The sequence below is a fragment of the Glycine soja genome, chromosome 12, assembly GCF_004193775.1.
Source record: "Glycine soja cultivar W05 chromosome 12, ASM419377v2, whole genome shotgun sequence".
Taxonomy (NCBI): Eukaryota; Viridiplantae; Streptophyta; class Magnoliopsida; order Fabales; family Fabaceae; genus Glycine; species Glycine soja.
Window position 1 is genome coordinate 35,989,214 of NC_041013.1, and position 13,201 is coordinate 36,002,414.

General features: G+C 36.1%; 1 long non-coding RNA gene across 2 annotated transcripts; it reads right to left on the reverse strand.

Annotated features, from left to right (window-relative positions):
* Positions 1 to 8,380: 8,380 nt before the first annotated feature.
* LOC114379948 lies at positions 8,381 to 11,542 on the reverse strand. Of its 2 annotated transcripts, none has more exons than XR_003659631.1 (4): positions 10,214 to 11,542; positions 9,461 to 10,101; positions 8,728 to 9,342; positions 8,381 to 8,634 (listed from the first exon to the last, which is right to left on the reverse strand). It is a non-coding gene; the product is annotated as an uncharacterized LOC114379948 (long non-coding RNA). The 2 variants fall into 2 exon arrangements; XR_003659630.1 differs by having other exon boundaries at positions 9,442 to 10,101.
* Positions 11,543 to 13,201: the final 1,659 nt, after the last annotated feature.

Genomic DNA, 13,201 nt, shown 5'->3' on the forward strand with positions numbered 1-13,201 from the left:
GTTGACTGAGAACAAGAGAGGGTACATCTCTTGTGGATTTGTTCTAGTGGAGGGTACATCCACTAGGTTCAAAGAGAACAAGGGAGGGTACATCCCTTGTGGATCTTTGCTTGTAAAAGGATTTTTACAAAGTTGAAAGAAATCTCAAGGATCGCAGGTCGCTTGGGGACTGGATGTAGGCACGGGTTGTTGTCGAACCAGTATAAAAACTCTTGTGTGTTTGTCTCCTTCTTCCCTACTCTTTTACTTTTCGCTATGCATTTTAATTTCCGCTTTTACTTTTGGTTAAGTTTCTCTTCTACTCCTTATTCTCTTCACAACATAAGTAAAAGCCTTAGAAGAGTAAATTTTTATTAGTAAAGGTTTAGGAATAATTAATTCAACCCCCCTTCTTAATTATTCTGAGGCCACTCGATCCAACAAAGATAAATATGCACAAAACAACAAAGGGGACCCCTAAGGGTGCATAGATCACATTCAAATCTTAAAAACAAAAACTAATCGAATGACGAACGAAGAACACCGAACCAAGAATGATGTAGTGATTGATTGCAGTCACGATTTGGCAACGCCTCGACTCCATTTTCTCTTCTTTCTTCTTCTTCTCCCTTATTTCTCTCAATTTCTCTCAATGCTCAATGCTGGAACCCCTTCCTCAGCTTCCCTTCACGTCTATTTATAGCAAAAAATGGCATTTGAGACCATGGCAGCTTGCCCAGGCGAGCCAAGACTTACACTTGAAGTAACTGGCTCGCCCAGGTGAGCTGGTTTTTTTAGGCTGAAGTCTTTTGAACTCCCAAGCGAGCCAGACACTAACCTGGGCGAGCCAGGGTCCAGAAAACTTAGTAAAAAGACTCTTTTGCCCCTCCTTTTTGGTATCTTTCGCATTCCTAATCAAAACATAAATGATAGTCCCTAGACGAAATTAGGGTCTGACACCAGTGTCGTTGAAACACATTTTTGTAGTAGTGGGTTGAGGGTCTTGTCAATGTTAAAGGAGGAAATGTTGTTGGGAGGCAAGTGGATGTTGCTCGAAGGAAAGCTACTACTGATGCAAGCCAAGGCACATTTCATAAGACAGGGCAACAATTGGAGTAGCAGTTAGAGTAGGCTCAAATAAAGGTTAACAAATTGCAAAAGAAAGGTCTTGTTGAAAGAATAAGTTTATATATGTTGATGGGTCTTTTGGTGATGTGTTTGTCCATGGTAGAGCCATTGATTTTCATTCTTCTATTGAAATGTAATTGTTGAATGTAATGGGTTATGGTTTCTATTTTGTGATGGGTTTTGGTTGGTATTAGTGGTGATGTTGTTGTTAAATGTATTGGGTTTAATATATATTAGTGGTGATGTTGTTGTTAGCAATGAACAAGTTGTTTTGGTTTTAAATGAAGTTCTGAATAAAATTAAGTAACAAGTTATTTTGGTCATTATTAATGGGTTATTTTTAGCGGTCCTCGTAAATAATTTATTTTAACATTCTTGGTAAATAATGGAGTTTTACTTCCTACTCACTTGTTGTAAATAATTGAGTTTAGCATTCCCTGTAAAAGAGTTGAAATTCCACTACTTACTCACGTTGGCCACAAATTAATAAATTTATTCATGTTTTGAATGAAACAACAAACTTTATGTGAAATATAGCAAACAAAGTTTAATATTGATAAGGATATTCTTTAATAATACCAAAATATAATAACCATTATCTAGTCAAAAAGAAATAACAGAGATAGTGTTTGGCACTTTGAATTCCATCAAAAGACTACATAGAATATTCTCATAGTTTTAATTGAATCAAAAAACCCCACCCACTAAGAAAATACATCCAAAACCAACACACATCAATCCCTTTTATACAGTCCCAAAAAAATTCCACTAGTATTGTCCTCCACATATCAATGCCCAACTTGATTCCCTTTCACATGTGCTGAACCGAAAACATATCCATCATGAGCAGAAACCTCCTGCATATGTCTTTTGTTCTTCTTTCGGTTCACCCCCAACATCTTTATCAGCAACTATGTTGGAGTACAATTTGCAAGGAAATCCTTTTCTTTGTTGATGTTTTTCATGGTTGGGGTAGAACATACCTTCTTCATTCCTTGCATGAATAGATAAGTTTAGAATACAACTCCCACAAAAGGTGAATAGAATATAGGAAGCAATTTTTACCTTTTGTTTGGATTTCGGTTGCTTTTTTGTAGACTTACTCCCACTTGGGTTGGTTGTTTCAGATCTAGCAATCCCAACTTAAGATGCTTAAGTTGGAATTTTAGATCCAGCAGCTGCCACTTTAGTTGGTTATGCTAGAATTGCAAATCCACCTCCTCTCACATCAGATCTAGTAGCTTTTGTCTTAGATCCAGCAATTGCCACTTCAGTTGGTTGTGTTGGAATTGCATATCCAACAACTTGTGTCTCAAATCTAATAGTTGTCACTTCAGTTGATTGTTCTAAAATTATAGATCCCATAGCTTCCATAGGTCGCTCCTTGCAGGTTCAAGTGTTGTGTCCATATTTATGACATTTGTTTTTGATATTTTCTCTTCTCAATTTAGTTGGTCTTGGATCTTCATCTCGCTCTCTCCTTAATTTTTTTGGTCTTCCAGACCCAACTTTGTAGATTGGAGGCAGAATCAGATCAGCAGTATCCTTTGGCTATTTGTTTTCACCATTTATAGGACTCAATGTGTGACAGTAACACTTAGCATAGGTCTCTCTATGGTAGTAGGCATCAACATAGTCTTGTGGTTCTCCTTATTTTTCTAAATAGCAGAAACAACATGCCTACAAGGTATGCCAACCAATGTCCTCAATTTACAAGAACAAGTCATAGATGCTAGATTTACAATGAACTTTTTAGTAAACATTGTGTGTGTGACCTCATGTAGCACATTTCCAACACATTCAACAAACCATTTTTTGGCTTTTTCAGTCTCCCAGACTAACCTTTTCATAGGTCTTGGCATTATCTTGCCCTAAATATTTCCTATCTTTTCCCTCATAACATTAAACTTAGTCATCAAATAAGTCCTAATCCAATCTAGCATAGCTATTATTGGCATATCTCTTGCATGAAAAATGACACTATTAAAAGACTCACACAAGATATTCATGACAACATCACAGTTGGAGTAAGTATTAAATGCATGCTTACATTATACCTTTTTGGAAACTCTTATGTCAGCCAATCATAAGCCATAAATTGTTGATCTCTTTAATCTGATTCATTTTCTCTTCATATGCCTCCAAATAAGTAGCTTTTGAAGCAACCATTACTAAGTCCCTAAGCAAAGCTCCTCCTCCAAAATCTTTTTTTAAAAATTAACATGCATATACCTTACATAGAACCTGTGTTCAATTTTGTCATCCAACTCATGAAATGTATTTACAAGTCCTTGTACAAAAATTTGGATAATATAAGAATACATAAATACATAACATACAAATAAATAATAACAAAATCATAGAAATTTTTCCTGTTAGAAATTAAAACCCATTTATGAGTTTCAAAATCTACAATGTCAACTAGCAACTCATTTAAGAACCGATTCCAACTGTCTTTGTTCACAGTTTCGACAACAGCAGATGCTAAAGGGTAGTACTGGTCATTAGCATCTCTGGCCATAGCTACAAGCATTTGCCCCCTATATTATGTCTTAAGGTGACAACCATCTATTTCAATAAAAGGTCGACAACCATCTACAAAACCTTTTTTGCAAGCATCATACACATGTAAAAAGACCCAAATGGTGGTGGCAAAGTAGGAACAAGTCTATTCACATGAATCTTGAAGGTGTTGTTTGCATTTCTGGATATGAGTTCATTATTGTAGCGTCTAAGCAATGTGTATTGCTTTACTTCATCACCTTTAATTTGTTGAAGTGCTATTTTCCTAGCAGAAATTGCACAAGTATGGTTATTCCTACAACATAACTAGATTTCATCTCCATGATGATATGTTGCAATGTGAACCTTTTAGATGTTCTAGCACATTTGTAACCCACTTTCGATTGACAATTTTGTTGTGAAAAACTCAGGCACATGTGTGAGTCAATTCAATGTTTTCAATTGAAAGGTAGTGGTTTCACCCACCCTGGATACATATGTTGTGAATGGACACTCTTTTGTCTTGCACACAGACCTAACCATTGAATAGTCATTTTTTGGGGAACTGGCCTGATAACCATTCAAGACAAAATACTCCATCATGCCTTCCTTAAAATCTTACAAAGAGGTGAACTACATTCCTAGTGTCCATTTGAAAACCTTGCACATAGTGTCTTTTCTGAACATCAGAAACTCTTTTCCAGGCTTTGTAGTGTCATCCTTAAATTCAACATTACTATACAGCTCCTCAGTTTCATAACAAGTCTCCAAATGATGCATCTCCCTAAAATCTAGATAAGGGTCTTCTTGAGGGGAGGGGGGGTCAGGCACACTGTCATAATGCATCTCAAGTGGGTCTTCATCACATCGACCAAAATTTTCGACAGATGCCTTTTGTTTTCCTTTTCCCCCTTTGGTCTTCACTTTAGGGTCATTTTGCTTTCAAGATGACTCACAATTGTCATCATATTCCATAGCAATGTCCCTATCAAAGCAATCATTTACACCATAGTCCATGTCAAGATCATAACCTTCAAAGTTAATCTCCACAACTTATTTCTCATTGAACAACTCCTCATTGCAATTGTCATTGATCTCAATTCCAGTAAATTATTCATGTTGACTTACCCCAAACTTCACATAAATATCAACTTCACACTTATGACTAAAAGAATACTTTACTAAATCCATAGCATCGTGGTCATTGTTCAAGTCTTTCAAGATTTCATAATCAGCATTAGCCCCTTTCCACCACATTTTAAGCCCATCGGTAACATCATATTCAATGTCGTGGATCAGCACCACAACTTCAAGGAATGACCATGTGTCAATATCCAACTCGTGAAAGGCATTCTCCTTTTTCCCCTCCCATTTCAATGTTGGTTGCATAACCCAGTAGCCCATGGAGTGAATAGCAACTAAAAACCACATACCTGATGAACAAAGATTTATCAACTTAGAGGCAAAAGAAATGAAAAATCAAACACAAATCAGCAAACAATTACCAAAATCCCTAATCTAATTCAAAAATACCAAATCCCTAACTACCATAACCCAAATGGAACCCACAAAAACCTTAACCCAATGCACATTCGCATCTACATCGCAATTCCACCAACCATGAACCCTAACCAAACTCAAACCCACCCAAAACTTACCCATTTCAAACCCAAATGAACCCTAACCTCAAACAACACAATCGCAAAACCCAACCCCATACAAAGCCCTAACCCCTACCAAACATAGAATACATAGAATGAAATAGTCAAATGAAATTACCTTCCTGTTTGGGACAACAACCACTTTCGAGTTCGAACCACCATCACCTTCGATTTTTTACCACCGCCTTCAACTTTGAACCATGGAAGATAGCAACAACTCTTTCTCAATGACTCCCATAGTGTGTCTCTCAGTGCCTCCCATAAGTCTAGGTTTGAATGGGTTAGCCCTAACCAAAGACTGGGTACACTCAAAACTACATCAATTGAATACTAAAATGCACTAAGAATGATGCCCGCCTCACATTCACTATGCACCCCCATTATAACCTACAAAAACTAGACATGTGGCACACTCTAGTTGCCTATTGGACCCGGAGACAAGGACTAACCATGACTGCGTAGGTTTGGATTTCCTATATCTAGGTTTAAGTCAAAATATTACACATTTTTGTGAGGACAAAAACATACTCGAAATTTTGCAAGGACAGATTCCAAATATTTCGATATTTATAGGGACGAAAAACATATTTTAGCCTAAAAAATATAATTTTAACTAAATCATATAAAATTATATTTTATTTATGTAATTACTTTTCTTAAAATTATAAGCAAATATATAAGTTTTTTAAAACTATAATTATTATTCAAATATTTTATTTAAAAAATAATTGAATAATAATTAATTTAAATATTTTAATTGATAATATAATTTGTGTGTCAAAATTATTTTCAATATATGTACCTGTCATAGGGTGACAAGGTAATTTTCCTCTGAATGTCTCTTTTGCTCCAAACTCTTCTCTTCAAGTATTTGGTTGCTAGGTTCTCCAACGATAGGTTACCTGCAAAAAACACTTTAACGCTCAAGTTCTTGTTGTCCATCTAACCATCAAAAGGGGACATAGAGATAATTTAATTATTATTTTATTATATTTTTTGGTAGTTAATTTCCTGACGATTATAAATCCCTAGAAATTGCTTGCTTCATTTGTTTGAACTATATTAAACAATTTTTGATAATTTTTAGCCACTAAAAATTACTTCCCTAGGTATATTAAAAAAAAATCCTCCCCTTCCAAAATCACATAACATGAACAAAACACATAAAAAATGGAAGAGATCTATTATAATCCAAGCAGGGCGTGCAAATCAAATCGAGGAACACATACACGGGCCATTACATGTCTTTCAAGAAATAATTAACTAGACACTATCTATCTTCATCGCTATGGCTTTCTTTTCTTCAGATTCATATCCTTCCAGTTTCATATTGGGTTGTTTATCAGGCTCATTTGCACACAGAGCAACCACATTGATTGCTTGTTGGACTTAGTTTTCATCAAAGTTTCCTCTTAGTTTTGGATTAATCAGGTCTGGGTGTTGCTAGGTGCACCCAGCAACATTGTTGGTGCACCCAGCATTTTATCAAAATGCCAACTTTGCCCTCTCCCTTTTTTTCTTTAAATTGGCAGCGATGTGTGTATTATTTTACGTCTCAAGCTTTGTTTCTTTCATTCTTGTTCGGTTTCTGCCGTTCGTGGTGGTTTTGCAAGTGTTGAGAGAGTTAGCGGTTCGGTGAAGGTGAAACTCTTATCGGGTGGTGTTTTTTTTCGGCGGAGGTACACATTTTATGGCTTTTCTGGGTATCTTGTATTTTGGTAGATCTGTTTGTAAGATGTAACATACGGAAGAAGTTCTTCCGTAATATTTTTAAGGAAGAACTTCTTCCGTAACTATAAAACTTACGGAAGAACTCCTTCCGTAATCTTTTTACGGAAGACCTTCTTCTGTAACTATAAAATACTTCATACGGAAGAAGGTCTTCCGTAAAAAGCTTACGAAACTTTTTACGGAAGACCTTCTTCCATAACTGTAAAATGCTTCTTATGGAAGAAGGTCTTCCGTAAAAAGCTTACTGAAAAAAGTTCTTCCGTAAGCTTTTTACGAAAGACCTTCTTCCGTAAGCTTCTTAGTTTAATTGTTTTTTAGTTTTTGTTTTAGATTTGTGAAAAAAATTAATGTTTATGAATATTATATAATTGAAGTAAAATAATTTGTATTTGTGGATAATTAGTTTAATTAGGTATAATAATTTAGGTATAATATTAAATTATATAGGTATAATAATTGTATTTTGTTGTAGTAGTAAAATGTTTAATTAGTTGTTAGTTATAGTTGTATATATTTTAGTTGTTAATTAGGGTGCAAAATTTGTATGTTTGAAGTATTTTTTTTTGTGAAATTAGATGTTTCGTAAAATTTATTATTATTGTGTTTTTGTAGTATGTGTTGGGTAATTTGTTATAGAAATTTAAAATTAGTTAGTTATTACAAAAATTTTTATATGATAAGTCAAAATTGAAATTATTTAGGTCCAAAATTTGTATTTAGTTTAAGTAAATTATTTAGATATAAATTTTGAATGTAGTTGTATTAGTTGGTAATATGTATTTAGTTATTATTTAGTCTATTCTTAGTTTTGCTAATATGGTAATTCGTATGTAGTTGTAAATTTTGAATGTACTTGTGTATGATGTGTAATTTATTTATTTGTTCTTAAGATGAACGAAGATCAATGGACTTATGACAATACGATATCTCAAGAAGTTGATATGGATTATGAAAATGAACAAGAATGTGGTGTTAATGAACCATCACATGTTGATTGTTCGGATGTTTTTAATACTTCTCAGGTAATGATGTTTATTAGTTTGAGTCATTTGGTTGAATGTATATTTGTATAAAAATTAATATGCCGGGGTTATGTTGTAGGTCTTTGGTACCCGAGATAATGTTTTGCAATGAACTCAATCGGTTGTCCATAAAAATGAATTTGTTGCAATCATGAGATCTGACACATATGCTGATAGTAGAGGAAGAAATTCATTTGTATACTTAGAAGTTAGAATAATACACCTTTTTTATTTTATTTCTATTGTATACTTTTTTACGTTATATTTTTTATATTTCTTTTTTACGTCATCATATTATTATTTATTAATTTTATCAATTATGGAAGGTGTGTGATATAGAGTGCACAAAAAATAAAATAATGTAACAAATAATTTTAATAAAAGTTATAACCAAAATAATGTAACAAATACAAAAATGTTGTCAAATAAAAGACATAACATGACCTATGAATGATCTGTGCGTCATCTTCGTCGTGTCCTAACATTTCCATTTGAGGTGTCACCCCTAGCGATCCTGAGGCAATCTTTCATGATCTCGTGTAACTTTGTACCTTCAGTGACCATCCTTAGGTTGAGCACACGTTCCAACCTTTTTGCGACCGTTTCACAACCTTCACAAGCATCATATGACATTCATAAAAAACATTTATTACAACATTTAAAATAAATAACATTTTATAAAACATTAAAGCAACTAATCTTACCACTGCATGTCTAGGGGGATCAGATGCCTGTGACGGTCCACCTTTTGCTCCCACTGGAACCTCCGGGATACCTGGCTCGACATATTCCTCATGTTGTGGGGCAGGTGGAAGTCTAGGCTTATCACCTGCTTGTGTGAGTGTGATGAACGGATGAGATATCCGAAAGAATCACTCCATGTAATCTGCTGATACCTGCCTAGACACAACAAAAATCTCACCCGCAACTGCTAGATGGTTCGAGTAATGCATCTATCTGTCGTCGATATCCTCATATGACAAGCAGGCACTAACAGGCGGTGGAGGGATGGTCTGAACGTAGTCAAACTGTCGTACCACCCTCTCTGGTCAAACTATGACCACAATAGGACCCCATCTAAGCTGGCCCTAGAAGCACGAACTGAGGTCAAACCCCCTCACTCCTCTGTGGTCACCATAAGGCATCCAGCACACGTCAGTGATCGTCAAAGCATCTAAACGTGTCCGATACAGCGCTATTGGTAATCCCTTCATATAAGTCTTCGTCGTAAGCCACCGGCAGGCACGTGGGAATGTCTCATCGTACGCATCGTTAGTGACACAGTCATAGACATTAGGAAAGTGCTCATATATCCAGCACTACAAACATGACATGAGCATAAAATCAATGTCAAATACACATAAAAAAACATATTTACATCATAATCCAATTTAACATATTACAAACACAAAATTTACATGTAATAAAGTCAGGTACCCAGCTATCTATCATCTACTGCTCTGAAAAGCTTCATTTAACTGATTATACATATGCACCAGCGCGGCAGCTCCCCAGGCATAGCTCCCACTCTCACCCAGGTCTCGAAAAGCCTTCAGATGCACTACATGAACATGTGTTGCACTCTTGTTAGCAAAAAGAGTGCAACCAACCAAGTGGAAGAGATAAGCACGAGTTGCTACAACCAACCGTCCGGTCTCGCATCTCCTCAGATAGATATCTCGTAGCCACGACAGGCGTACATATGCCCCATACGCCCGTACAGTCTCAGCTCTAGCCTCTTCACCCGAGACCTCAAGCAACTCCATCAACAAGACGGTCGCCTCGTCCACAAGTAGAGGCTCGAAGTTGTGGAAGGCGCCTGTGATCGACAGATGGAGGAGTGATGCCACATCATCCAGTGTGATCATAACCTCTCCTACCAGAAGATGGAAGGTGTTAGTCTCCCCATGTCACACCTCCACGAAAACGAATGTAACTCTCGGATCGTCGGTGACTACTGAACACCCGATCAAAAGAGTTAATCTTATGGTGTCTACTAACCCTGCAATCTCACGCATTGGCCTCCCAAATTTCTCTGCCTTCCTTCCGTGGGAGACCAGCTTCAATTCAGGACGTTCCTGAATTGAAGAACACATGATTCCAAATAACAGTATATCAAAAATTTATTATCACAAACAACTCAACAATAACAAATAATTAACAATTAACTTTACGTAAAAATTATAATACCTCTCCAGTCCATATGTTGTGTGCAACATGCTCCGCAAACAAAGTGAGCACTGATGGGTCCCGCGGTCCACCTGGGAATCCCTCAGCATCATCAGCAACTGATTTCGCAGCAACATCACTAGCTAAGCCCTCTACACCAACAGTAGGTACGTTCGTAGTCATATGAGGAACATCCTCAGTCATCTGAGGAACTTCCTCAATCATATCAGCAACGTCCTCAGCAACAGAAACATGTACCTATTGCCTACGGACGGATGCAGTAGGCCTACGCCGCCGAGGAACATCATGTGCATGATGCTCATCCTGTCCACCCCAACCTCAACCTATACCCTTACCTAATGCACGACCTAAACCTCTCGTTCTAACCATGATTTGTAAATCATGTATTGTTTTTGGTCAAATTCAATATTCATAAACCTGCATAACCCTAAGTCATCAACCCTACATTATAAACCCTAATCACACTACCCTAAACACTACCACCTATGCATTGCATAAGTTAAACCCTAGACACTAAACCCTAACCTAACCCCTAAGATCTAAACTAACCCCTAACCTAAATCTTAATCAGTAAACTAACCCTAACCTATCCCCTAGCATCTAAATCAACCCCTAACCTAAATAATAATCAGTAAAGTAACCCTAACCTCAACCCTATCAACTAAAAACATCCCAACCAACTAAACTAACCCCAAGCCTCAGCCCTAACCAATGCATATCTACCATTTCTAAAACTTAATAACATAACACCATATATATATAGAGTGAATAGGCAATTTAGTCCCTGAGATTGCACTCATTTTGCATATTAGTCCCTAACTTAATGTTAAATTCAAAATAGTCCTTATCTTTGCATAAGTGTTGCAAAAAAGTCCTTCCGTTAAATTTTAAAGTAACGTTGTTAGTGAGGTCAATTTTAGTGACAGGTGGATTATCCAACGTGGCATTAAAGGATGACGTGGCATGACACATGGACGTGCCTCTTAAAAGATGCCACGTCATTTGATGATAGCAAAACGAGTAAATAAGCAATATAATCCCTGACTTTGTACCCCTATTGCATATTAGTCCCTAACTTAATGAAAAATTCAAAATAGTCCTTATCTTTTGCATAAGTGTTGCAAAATAGTCCCTAACTTAAAAGATGCCAGAAATCGTGCTTAAAGTGTCCATGCATTGCGAAGGTTGTGCCTTGCACAATTTCTAGCGGCACAGGTTCCTCCTTGGATTCCTTGTCATCTTTTGATTCCTCTGATTTTTTCTCTTCTTCTTTCTTTTCTTCTTCCTCTGCTTTTTTCTCCTCCACTTTGTTTTCCTCTGGTTTTTTCTCTTCCTATTCAGAACACAAAAAAAAAAAAAAAATCAGAACCCGAAATGATACATTGATGGTAATTGAAGAAAAAAAAAAGATGAAAAGAGAATGGTTATGCAGACCTCGCCCATTGGTGTTGACGGCTACAGAGATAAGGTTGTTGTTGTGAATTTTTTGTTCTTTTTATTTGTGCAAGTGTGTGTGGGTTCTTTTTCGTATATATGCCTCAATTGGTTCAGAACCATCAAATTTGAAGAAGCCATTCATTCTATCATCATCAAATGACGTGGCACTAAAATTGACCTTACTAACAGCGTTACTTTAAAATTTAACAAAATGACTATTTTGCAACACTTATGCAAAAGATAGGGACTATTTTGAATTTTTCATTAAGTTGGGGACTAATATGCAATAGGGATACAAAGTTAGGGACTAAATTGCCTATTTACTTATTTTATTATCATCAAATGATGTGGCATCTTTTAAGAGGCACGTCCACGTGTCATGTCACGTCATCCTTTAGTGTCACGTTGGATAGTCCACATGGCACTAAAATTGTCCTCACTAACAGCGTTACTTTAAAATTTAACGAAATAACTATTTTGCAACACTTATGCAAAGATAGGGACTATTTTGAATTTAACATTAAGTTAGGGACTAATATGCAAAATGGGTACAATCTCAGGGACTAAATTATTTATTCACTATATATATATATATATATATATATATAAACCTAACCCTACACCTAAACCCTAACAACTAAAATAAGCTCAAAGCTCAACCCTAACCACTACACTAAACCATTAGCTCAACCATAACCACTAAAATAAACCCTAAACCCTAACCCAAACCACAAGCTCAACCCTTGGCACTAGAATAAACCCTAACCACCAATCCTACCCTTTACATATCTACCATTTCTAAAACTACCTACCAACAACATACCACAACATATATTAAACCCTAAGCCCTACACAAAACCCTAATGCCACCCCTAACCGCTAAACTAAACCCTAACAACCAACCCTAACTACATACCATCATATATTAAACCCTAACATCTCAACTAACCCATATGCTCAACCCTAACCCTAACATAAACACTCCTCTACCCCCTAAGCCCTAACCACACAATCAATCCTAGGCACCCATAATTAAACCCTAATCAAAAACAAAAATGTTACTTGATATATACTATTTTGATGCAAATATATTAAACATAAAAATTTATTTCATACACCATGCAATCATACATATTTTTTTCATTAAAAAACAAAACATACCTATTTTTAATACAAAACAAACAAGTACAATTAAATTTTAAAAAAAAAGTAACTAAATTATTAAAAGAAAATTCAAATGTTCATACGAAAAAAGTTCTTTCGTATGCACGTTAACAACTCAGCAACATATACGAAAGAAGTTCTTCCATATGTGTTGAACCTATTCAAAACCTATTCATATTCCACAAAATCGTATCTCTTCTAACCTCAATGTCGTCTACCCTACAACCAAAATTCAATGAAAAATCCCATTACTAAGTGAGAAAGGGAACTAACCTCGACGGCGGAGTCCAACCACACAAATGCAGCTCCAAAAACGCAAGAAGAAGGAGTTGCGCGAGGAAGGAAATGACGGAAGAAGGAGATGCACGAGGAAGGAGAAGAAGACGA